Source organism: Pteropus alecto, unplaced genomic scaffold (assembly GCF_000325575.1).
Source record: "Pteropus alecto unplaced genomic scaffold, ASM32557v1 scaffold95, whole genome shotgun sequence".
Lineage (NCBI taxonomy): Eukaryota > Metazoa > Chordata > Mammalia > Chiroptera > Pteropodidae > Pteropus > Pteropus alecto.
The window spans coordinates 19285039-19296461 of NW_006441071.1; positions in this window are offsets into that span (position 1 = coordinate 19285039).

Below are 11423 nucleotides of genomic sequence, written 5' to 3' on the forward strand. Positions count from 1 at the left end.
TTACTCCAAGACAGAACCTGGAGGGGGCCATGAAAGAAAGGTGGAATTTAATGCGTTTAACTGTTTTAAGAAAATAGCCTTTAAAGGTAATACGATGTTAGAAAGTTTTCCTCTTAATCACTTTATATTTCAATGTTGGAGAAGTTGAATCAAATGCAAGTTTTTGTTAACATATGCAAGATCTTTCCTGAAAATTTTTTTATCTTGAGAGATCAAATTTGCATTAGCAGAGAAGCTATTTGAAAAACAACACCTGAGATTTCAACAATAAAAAATTGTTCGGATTTTTACCAGTTGTCTACTGTTGACTGTTGAAATGAACAGCTGTGAGCTCTGTGCTCACAGTTTTTACATGGCCCACATATCCTTGGGGGAATCCTACAGTTGTCATTTAAACAAACATATCTTTGTCATGTTGGGAAAGGCACCTAATTTCATACTGTTGGGTTGATGTGATCCTGGGCCTGCGCTAGGCAATTTGGAGCATTTAGTACAGTTCAGAACACTGAGGACTAAGGTTCACCCTGTCGTTAGTAACGTCAGTGCCCGGTTGAAGGGAATGAACACATCAGTCACCGATTTGGCAGCAGCGTAGGCCTAGCTCAGTGCTCAGCACCATGTGGGAATTTTAAAGAAATATTAGATCATGTCCATAATCCTGTTCCTGCTGCCTTCATGGCAGCATTAAACTTTCTAGAAGAGAAGAAGCCTGTTCATTTGTTTTTGATTACTTTGCTAAACATTGGCTGCTAAATCCAGCTCTGTCTCCTCATTTCTTATGTTTTTCAGGAGCTACTCCATTGCCTTAAGGATCTCCACACTTTAGTGTATTTTATACACACCTTCAACACATCAGTCTTCCTACAACAGAAGTAGATTTGAAGCAAATCAGATTTGGAATCAGAACTGTACTCTAGGTCTGGTTTAAACATTATTCTACTTACAAATAGTAATAACATCTCCATTATAAAATTGTGGCAGGGAGTAAACGAGATCATGTATATAAAAGGAATTTGTAAAGAATAAAGATCAACATAAAAGTAAAATATTATTGTTATTAAGCCCTATTTTATCACATTCTCGCTTCAATAATGAAAAACTTCAAAGGCTACTATTGCCTACAGAATAAAGTTCGCATGCATTAGCCTGTTATCAGAGGCCCTCTCCATTATGGCCTATGCCCCATATCCTCTACAGAGAACCTATTCTTCAGGCAACCCAAGCTTTTCATCATTCACAGAAAAAAGCCTCACTTTTCCATACCTGTAATCTTTGTGAACACAGTTCCCTTTTCTTGGAATGCCCTTCCACTTATCTTAGGCAATTGAAACCCAACTCATTTTTTTAAGGCTCAATTCAAGTGCTAATTCCCATTAGTTTGTATCAAGCTTGTTAAGCCCAATATCATGTTGTGGATGTATGGGTACATGCATGATCTCTCCTGAAACGGGAAGCTTTCTGAGTGAAAGTACTAGTGCTAATTAATGTTTTTTAATTCTTTAAAGTGCTTTGAATATTATTGGCATTCAATGCATATTTGCTGAGAGGATAAATGAATCAACCAGAATTAGGAACTTGTTTTATATATCTTTTTTAGATTCTGTGATTATGCTTATAGTCATCATCAATGGGCATGTTTATCTATTTGATGGAATTCTTGGAAAACTGAGGTGATTTTTTTTTTGTGATTCCCTCCTCCCCTCATATCTAGGGTTAGACAGTCACAGAGGTGTAAACTTTAAAAAAATTTTTTTTTTACCCCTGAAAGATTCTGTTGCATTCTGCATAAAACCTGCCCTGGAGAATATAGTCACTTGGAGAATATATTTTGTTTTCTATTTGTAGTGTATAAAGTTCTTCCATGTCTTTTATTTGTTTTCAGTCTCACAACAGTGTTGAGACATATGTTATCGTTCTGCTTGTAGATGAGAAACTTGTGACTCAGGAAAGTTAAGTAACTCCATCAAAGTTATGGAAACAACAAAGGCAGAACCAGGACTCCAGCCCAGGTCTTCTGATGCCAAAGCCAATGTTCTTTCTTCTATACTACGACTGCCATCTGGACCCTCACAAGAGTATATACTTTATTTTTTGTGTTTCTCTTTAGATAAGAACAGCTTTGAAAAAATATTTTTAAAATAAAGTCACTTAGGTTATTATTTTTTTTAAATATCATAACTTTCATATGTAATATGATAAAGAAAGAAGAGTCATATAAGGCTCTATGAGTATACTTCTAAGATGTTTTTGTTCTAAATTGTGTAACTTAGGCTCAGGGAAGACTTTCATTGCTGGGTCTCATGACACAGATGTAGTCACAGAAAACATACTGTGACAAAAAAAGTCACTTGTCTTTAAAATGCCTTTCAAATTCATAAGGGCAGCTTCTAGTTCAAGATGTTGAGGTGAGCACACTTATTTATTCTTGTCTCACAGGGCTAATTTAAAATGATATTAGAAGAGTAAGAAAAGATATAACCTATAAAATGAAAAGATTCATAGGTGGTCACAAGCAGATGAAGAGGAAAAGCGTATGCTCGAAGAGGTTTATAAGTGGAGCAGAGGGGAGGAAAAGGAGGAAACAGCACCTCAGAATGTGAGAGAAGGGAACTGCAAGGATAGAAGTCACCAAGTTGCCCTGAAGAACCCTGGAGAAGCTTTAGATTCAGAACTAGAGTATCAGTCCAAGATATCTACTAGCCAACTAGTAGGAGTTCTGGAAGGACAAAACACTATGATAGAGGAATGGAAACTGTTAAAGAAATAACATATCCAGAGCCAAAGGGAGATCTTCAAATTCAAAGGGTCCAAAAGGTAAATGGAAAAAGTAGGATTAAAAAAGGCCTATATTTAGAGGTGTCATTATGAAATCTCAGAACATGAAAGACTTAAAATGAAAATTTATACCTACACACATTTACTTGAGGATGTACTTGAGTAAAAAGAGAGTGAAAACTGAGAAAGAAGAATACATAGTAAAGAGTTTAACCTTGCTTCACAAGAGGTCTGGCCCTTGCTTTAGCTTCAGGGAGGTAATCACTAAGCTTCTGGAATGTCATGCCTGACAGAAGCATCTTTGTTTGCTTGGGGGCTTTGGGTCAGCCAAATAGAAACAATGTGATCCCAGGTGGGGGCTTTGGATCACACCTTGAAGCGCTGTAGACTAAAATTAACCATGTTGACAGACAATCATGCCTATATAATGGAACCTCAATAACAACTCTGAACATCGAGGTTCTGATGAGCTTCCCTGACTGGCAAAAGTCTGTGGTATTGTCACACATCAATTCTGGAAACTCAGTGTGTCCTGACTCAATAGAGAGAGGACAATGGGAGCTCTGAATTGGGTACTTCCTTAGACTGTGCTCTATGTACTGTTTTTTCTGGGTGACTTCAGTCTGTAGTCTTTCTCTGCAGTAAATCTTAACCATGACTATAACAGCTTTCAGCGAGTTCTGGGAGTCCTCCTAGAGAATTCTCAAACCTGAGCATGGTTTAGAGAATTCCTCCAGCTTGCAACTGATGTCACAAGTAAGAGTGACCTTATGTGGGCTGTGTTCCCTCTAACCTTTTAGTTCACCCACTGCTTATCGGGAATACCAAACAGAACTCATTTAGGGGAATAACGAAACAACATCCAAATATGACAATTGTACAGTAGGCCAAGGGAGGAAATCGGTGTAATTTAGAAGAGAGATCAGCAGGCTTACAGAAAAATGTTTTCAGGGGAAAAAATGGAATCTATTTTAGATAATAGTTGCTGTTAATGAGAAGTTGCAAGATATAAGGATATAGTGGAGAAAAACCCTATCAACCTTAATAAGGTAAAAAATAATAACCAGAAAGTAGGTAGATCAGAATACTTTAATAGAATGTCACACTCCAAATATGAAACAATTTAAAACATGATTATTTTTTTAGCGATTGATAAAATGTAAGAGAGGAAACTCTATTGAACCTTGGCACTAGTGTATTTTCCTTTGAGTGACACAAGGACTGTGACATCAGTAATTATTAGCACTCTCTGGATCTGTGATGAATAAATAATGCGATGAATAGTCACAATAATGTAAAATATGTTTATTCATTATCAACTTTTAAATAAACCTATGCACAAAGCATAGAGGAATTAATCACGATTAAAAACAACATAAACACTCTGTTTTGATGAAGTTAAAGTAAAGCTCTAGCTGACAGATGCTGGGAGATTAAAGATAGGTAGGGGAGGGAGAAAGAATGGTAAGGATACGGATATCCTCATTTTACAAAGTGAGGAGTCAAGAGAATCTGTTGAAAATTGACAAAAAAATTAAATAGTGATGGATTTTCGTAGAGATGTGGAGATGTCTTTTGTTTATTTGTTTGTCTGGCTGCAGAGCAGTGGAAAAGAGAATGTTTTATCTGGAAACCAACAAACAAAAAACTTAACTCACACTGCAAACAAAAATATCAATTCTAGGTCAATTGTAGACCTTCGAGCTATGAAAGGCAAAAACAGTAAGGCTTTAGAAGATAATATAAGAAAATAGATTCATAATCTCAATATGAGGAAATAATTTTTAAACATATTTAAATTAAGAAGCATCAACCTTAAGGTAAATGTTGATGAATTTAATTACAGTAAACTTAAAAATAATAAAAAGGCAAGCCACAGATTTAGAGATATTTGGAACATATATAATTAACAAAGTGCCGGGATATATGAACTCATACAACTCAATAAAAGAATACAATTCAAAGGAAAAATGGGCAAACAGACTCAACAGCCACTTCAAAACAAGGTATAGCTAATTGGTCAATATACATATGATAAGGTGCTCAATCTCATTAGTCATCAGAGAAATGAAAATTAAAACTGCAAAGAGATGCTGCTACACACCCACCAGAATGGCTGAAATTAAAAAGACTGAAAATAGCAAGCATGGCCCAAGATTTGGAATACCTAAACTCTCATACAACTGCTGGCAGGAATGGAAACTAACTAATTTAAAGCAATTTGCCTTATCTACTAAAATTAAGGATACTATACCTCGTGACCTAGCAATACTTCTCTTAGGTATATATCCAATGGAAATATGTGCCCATGTGAACAAGGAGACAGGTAAAGTAAGTTTAGAACAGTTTTGTTCATAAGCCTAAACACAGGAACAACCTAAATATTATTTGACAGGAGAATGGATTAATAAATCGTGGTATAGTTCTACAATGGAATTCTATATAGCAATGAAAATGAACTACAACTGAATGTGAAAACTGGTACAATCTTAATGAATCTTACAAACATAATATTGAGCTAGAAAGGCTGATGCAAAAGAATATATACTACATGATTCCATTTATATAAAATTCAGAAGCAGGCAAAATTATGATGTTGAGTGATGCATTCTTGGATGACAAAACTGTAAAGAAAAGCAAGAAAGTGAATATCACAAAAGTCAGGAGAGAGTTACATTTAAGGAAAAGGGAGAGAGTAATGACTTAGAAAGGCATGTGGGGGTGTAGGGGGCTCCTGGGGGCTGGCATTGCTCTGCTTGATCTTGGTCACTAGTACAAGAATGGGTGACAAATTTAACACACACACACACACACACACACACACACACACACAGAAGTTTAAATAAAAGGAAATTAGTGGTGTAAGAAAATAAATTGTAATCAGTAGAGAAATTAAAAACCGCTATAACTGCTAAAAATTGAGAGATATAGAAGATTCATGTAATGAGCTAAATTCTCCTCTGCAGTCACAGGAAATTAATAAGAAAATCACCAATTGATAGACATATTATTTAGAAATAAGAACTAAAACAAACTGTAAAAGTATTGTTTTTTGGTTCTGTATTTTCCATTTTAAAATCATGTATACTTATTACTTTTATAATCAAGAAAAACCATCACTTTATATTTTTATATTTTAAAAAATCTATACTTTTTAAGATATTTAGATTATAAATAAATATATGGGCAGAGTTAACTTAGTTCGAGGAATTTTAATTTTTGAGTGTTTTGCATTGCCCTATACATTTATTTAAAAAATTTTATGCATTAAATAAAATGTCAAAGATCTTTTCTCTCTGTAATTTTTCATATAACTTTGAGAACTTTGAGAAGGCTAGAAATAGTCAATGATTTTTTTGTTTTAATATTAAAATCTTACTTTTTGTAGTTATTTAGAATTGTGATAGTGAGAAGAGTTAAGTGTATATGGTTGTAAGTTGGCCTTTTATCTTTCCTGACTTCAAGCATTTTTAAAGGCATTTGTATTAATAAATAGCAATGTGCAATAGCTTTCATCAACAACCACCACCACCAGCCAAAACAAACAAACAAACAAAAGGACATCTCCACACCTCTACAAAAACCAGCATTATGGATGTTCCTAAGCACTAACCTAAGAAAACAATGTCCTCTTCACTCACCATTTCAGGAGTATTGCAGTGTGTTTAGATAAAAGTGTAGCTTTTAATATCAGACATTCTCATTATTTTATCCCAGGACTTTTTAACAGTGAAGGCAAGACATTTATAGGCCATTTTAATTATTCTGTGTTCATTGATAAACTGCACAAGAGAAAAGTTGCTTTTCAATTAGAGATAATATCTATTTTTTGATTTTTTGCCTGCCTTTACCTTTTTTTTAGGTTAGTTTTGTCTCTTTAAAAAGGTAGATTTAACCTGCAAAAGGTATGGAAATTTTCTTTCCTACAGTGCTTTATTTAAAAAAAACAAAAAACAAAAAACAACAACAAAAAAAACCTTTACTAAAAAGTAGTATAAAATAAAACAAATATTCTTCCAATATTAAAAGGAAAGAAATTTGAAAGTCAAGATTTTACCATGTTAAATTAACTTCTAAAAATATGATGGATTAAACTCCGAGACTCTAGGACAGTTATTATAATATTTATGATGAAATCAGAAATTTGTATTAAGGGGGTAAAAGTTCTTGTTCCAACTCAGTAGCTCTTTCTGACTTTCTAGTTAACACAGAGAAATAAATATAACTGCTTGTTCTGAAGAACCTGTTGTTCCAAGTCAGTTAAAAAACAAATCAATCAATTATTCTTGTAAATCAAAGCAGTTTTCTTTTTGTATTTTTCTGTGCGCTTTTCAACTCACTTTTTAGGGGAGCATGTTGAGACATCTGGATTTTTCTGCCTTTATAGATTTTGGAACTATTTTGGTCTTGTTTCAATTGTAAACTGTTCATCTGATTGTAATGTTTCAGTACTGTTCAGTGTTGACAATTAAAAGAATGAATAAGGACACTCACTGCACTCATTTATGATGTGAATGGCAGCCACACAAATGCCCACTTTCGGGGCTGGCAAGTCACCTTGCCTCTTTTTTTGTTGCGTTTCAGCTTGGTAAACTGACCTCTGTCCTCATTCAAACTTTCAATACACGTTTCCGAAGAATAACTATCATAGTCCACCTACACTAAAAACATGGATTAGGGTCTTCTAAGAAAGTTGCATTTCAGATAGACTATAGAAAATAACTAGTCACAGGCATAAAGGCCAACCAATCTGTTTTAAAAACAAGATTGACAAATAATGAGCTGTAGGCGCTAAGTTCAACAAGTGTGTACTTTAAAACAGTTGAGTCATCTGCTCTGTCTGTTTGGCACCCTTGTTTACAGCACATCTTGAGCCTTCTCATGTAGCAATGCTATTGGTAAATAGCCTACCCTTTCTGACAGTGTGGATGAAGGAAGGACAACCTGATCTTGGTTGATAAAATGTATATCTTATGTGTGGTGAAAGAGTATTTTGGAAGATCTTGAGCAATTATTTAAAATGCTTCTCCGTCTATGTAGTAGCTTTATTGTGATATGTAATGATTTATGTTTTAAGAGGGTGTGTTTTTCTCTCTTAAAGAGCTGGCAGCCAGCCTGCCATTTCAGGAATGGGAAATTTCTTGAGCTAATTTGGACATGCAAGGGTATGTTTTTACATCACAAAGTTGTAACTTTTTGTCCAGACAGCCCTGCCAGTTATCTGTGATTATCCTTATTCAGTACAGAGTTTTTAAAAATAACAAATTCAGATCTTTTTATTAGCCTGTTTTGCATATAAAGTTTTAGAGTAATTATTTATCAATATCTATTCTAAAGCAGAAAGTAGTTATTTAAAGGGATGACCTGATTATCTTGATAACGAAAATAATATAGCCATAATACATTTTTTGAAAATTTGGCCTTTGGTTTGAGTGAAGGCTGGTCGGCGAGAATTTTTGGATTAAATTCCAAACTCTAGGGCAATAGGGTTTGGACCAAATAATTTATTCTTTCTATCTCTTACTTTTCCAATCTGTCAAACAGGAATCAAAACATTTACCTATCTCTTCACAGAAAAATAAAGCTTGGTAATTGATTCGAAGATACAAATCAGTGCAAATGCATTTGTTCTGATGGAAGGGCTAAGCCAGCACCAATTTTCTGTGTACTCCTTCTTTCTGGCACCAGCATATGTTCTCCCTTGTGGTCATCAACTTTCTCACTGAAAGAAAGAGGCCCATTACTGTGATGAGAATCTAGAGAGAAATTCTGTGCCATGTACAGCTTAGTTAACCAGGAAACAGGCAAAATTAAGACAGATTTTGTGAAAATTCTAGTTTGTATTTTCTGAAATATGAGAAGGCAGAATTTTCTCAGAGGGCAGAAACATGCACGGATGAGGCCCATTACAAGGAATCACAAATAAAGAAGATGAAAGGGTGGTAGCATCCTCTCTTCTGAGGGTCTTTCATACAGACAAATAAAAACATCTAAAAATATATATATATATATATATGGCTCCCAAATAGAGATAGGAGAATTGATTTTGTCACTTTTTTAGAGGTCTTTTTAATTTACAGCATGCAAGCGTGTTATTAGGTCTGCCACCAATTACAGTGTCAATCAGTGTATTATATGTTAAGAACTAAAAAGTGAATAAGAAACAATTTTTGCTTTCAAGGTCTTCTTAACCTCAGTGTCAGAGAAATACATACACATAATTACAATACTGTGCGATAAGCACTAGATTAGTAGCAAAACCATGTGCTATGATTGCAAATTTTGCCTGGGGTGGTTGAGACTGAAGAAGTAGTATCTGTACTTGACCTTGAGGACTGAGTAGGAGTTAGGCATGGTAGATCATTCTAGGCAGAGGACAGAGCATGAACAAAGACCTGGAGAAGTGGATATTAGTGGATCTGGGGATATTTTAGAGAGGAGGAAGTAAATATGTGAGGGTCGTGTTGGTAACCTTGCTAGGCAGCCATCCACCGGCTTTGTGATTTGGGGCACATTACTTGGCCTCTCTAAGCCTGTTTCTGCATCTGTAATGTGAGGATGTTATTAACTATCCTGCAGAGTCGTTATGAGAATTCAATGAAACAATAAATGTAGAGGCCTGGGACAGTGCAAGGACAGAGTAGATGTTTTGTAAATGGTCACTGTTGTTCTATCTCCTTGAATGGGCTGCAGCTGTTGCTCTGGAACTCCACACTGTTTAGAATATCATGGTCTTATCCTGGGAGGGGCTTCTCAACATAAATCACCTATAAAATAGAAATAGCACCTACTTACAAGGTTGTTTTGTGGATCAGAGTTAATATTAAACAGGCCTAATAACAGTGCTAAAGAAAAAGTAGTTATTATCATTAAAATTATAATAACACTTATTTCTCAAAGGCCAAAATATATTTGTATTTTTTTTATGTTCATGTTGTAAATTTTTTTATGTGTATGGAACTGCTCCTTTGGCTAAATCAGTGGTATAAAGTGACTTTTGAAAGTATGATATTTCCCCTGAAGGTAATGTGTCATATTAATGAATATGTTTTCTGTGTGAGCTGGTATAAATAAGTCATCCAACCATGTTTGTTTTTCTATTTCTGTGTCCCTGTACCCAGCATTGTACCAGGCACCCAATAGATGCTTAAAGAAATACCTGCTTCGTGAATTAGTAACTCTCCAGCTAGTTCTCTCAGACATCTTTTTTTTTTTTTTAAATGGAAGAAAACAATTTTAGATCCTAAGACTGCCTTTTGAAAACCCAATTTCCAAACCATTTGAACAATTGAACGTATACAAATGCATGTGGTATCAGCTTGTGGAAAGGATCGTGCTGCTCCAAAATCTTTATTTGCCTGGAGGTTGCATTGGTTCGACTTGTAATTATAATTGTAAACAGTTATTATATCTAAGATTATTATTATGACATTTCTAATAAGTATTATTGTAGAGGTCAACTGAATGTTATATCAATAAACCAGGACTAGAATATCTTGAGTTCACTTCATACTTTTTCTTCCTAGAACTTTATTTAGATACCAGAAATGGTCAAAAATCCAGCACTTTTTAGTTTCCCAAGGAACCTGCCTTATCTTTTACTCTGCCCAATTGCATAACGCTTCTGAGAGGGCATGTCTCCATTGCTCTTTCCAATTTTAATTATGAATATTGATAATAATAGAAATGACTACATGTAGGCTGGCTCAAGCTTGTGAAACTGACATACTCTCTGACTTAAAAATTCTGGTTTTCAGAGGGAAAAATCAGCATGTATGACTTGAACTTCCTTATCATATAACATAGCTATAACCTCAGAGTACTAATTATCTTTTCTACTAGCCTCTAAGCAGAACTGGACCCACAACATGCCATATGAAGTCTCTTCTGACTTATTTTTGAAGGGCTCAGAGAAAGGGAATTTATAACTTGCCTTGAAAATGTATTTGTTCTTTAAGAACTTATTTGGGTCACATTCTAAATAAAAATTTGTAATATTACAAATTTAGCCTAGGTCCTTTTGTTTGTCCCTCAGTAGAAAAGGAAAAAAAGAAAAATTAACAAACACTCTTTTTATTGCAATCAGTTATTTGGCTTAGATTCAGAATCTTTTGTCTGGTAGAAACTTTGAAAATCTATTTATAGATTTGAAAATTAGGGAGGTTGGTGGGGAATTCATACTCTGGAGTTTTCAGAGGCTCCCATGCTCGTCCTCAAACTTGTACTTACTTTCAGTTGAGCTATTTGATATTTTACGTACTGCCTATAGATTTACAGTCTTCACTGTCCTGGGCCTTCATGTTCAATCGTTCTTTTCACCATTGTCATTTATTCACTGAGCAGCTACAATTAGGTTGAACATCTAAAATTGCTATTTTTGTAAGCAAAAAAAAAAAAAAGAAAGACAATCTACTTTTCAATCTCATAAGTATTTATTGAGCACTTACCATGTGAAAAGCAAAGGTTTGATTATATAGGGAAAGTAATACAAGAGTAGAATACCAAACCACAGCTTTTCGAAGATTCACTTTACTGATTTGGTACAATTTTCTATTTGCAAACAATGTTTTATGCGGCACTTAATTTTTTTAAGTTGCTGGTTTGCAAATTATGTGGTTAATTTGTCTGACCAAGAGAACTGAGCAAAA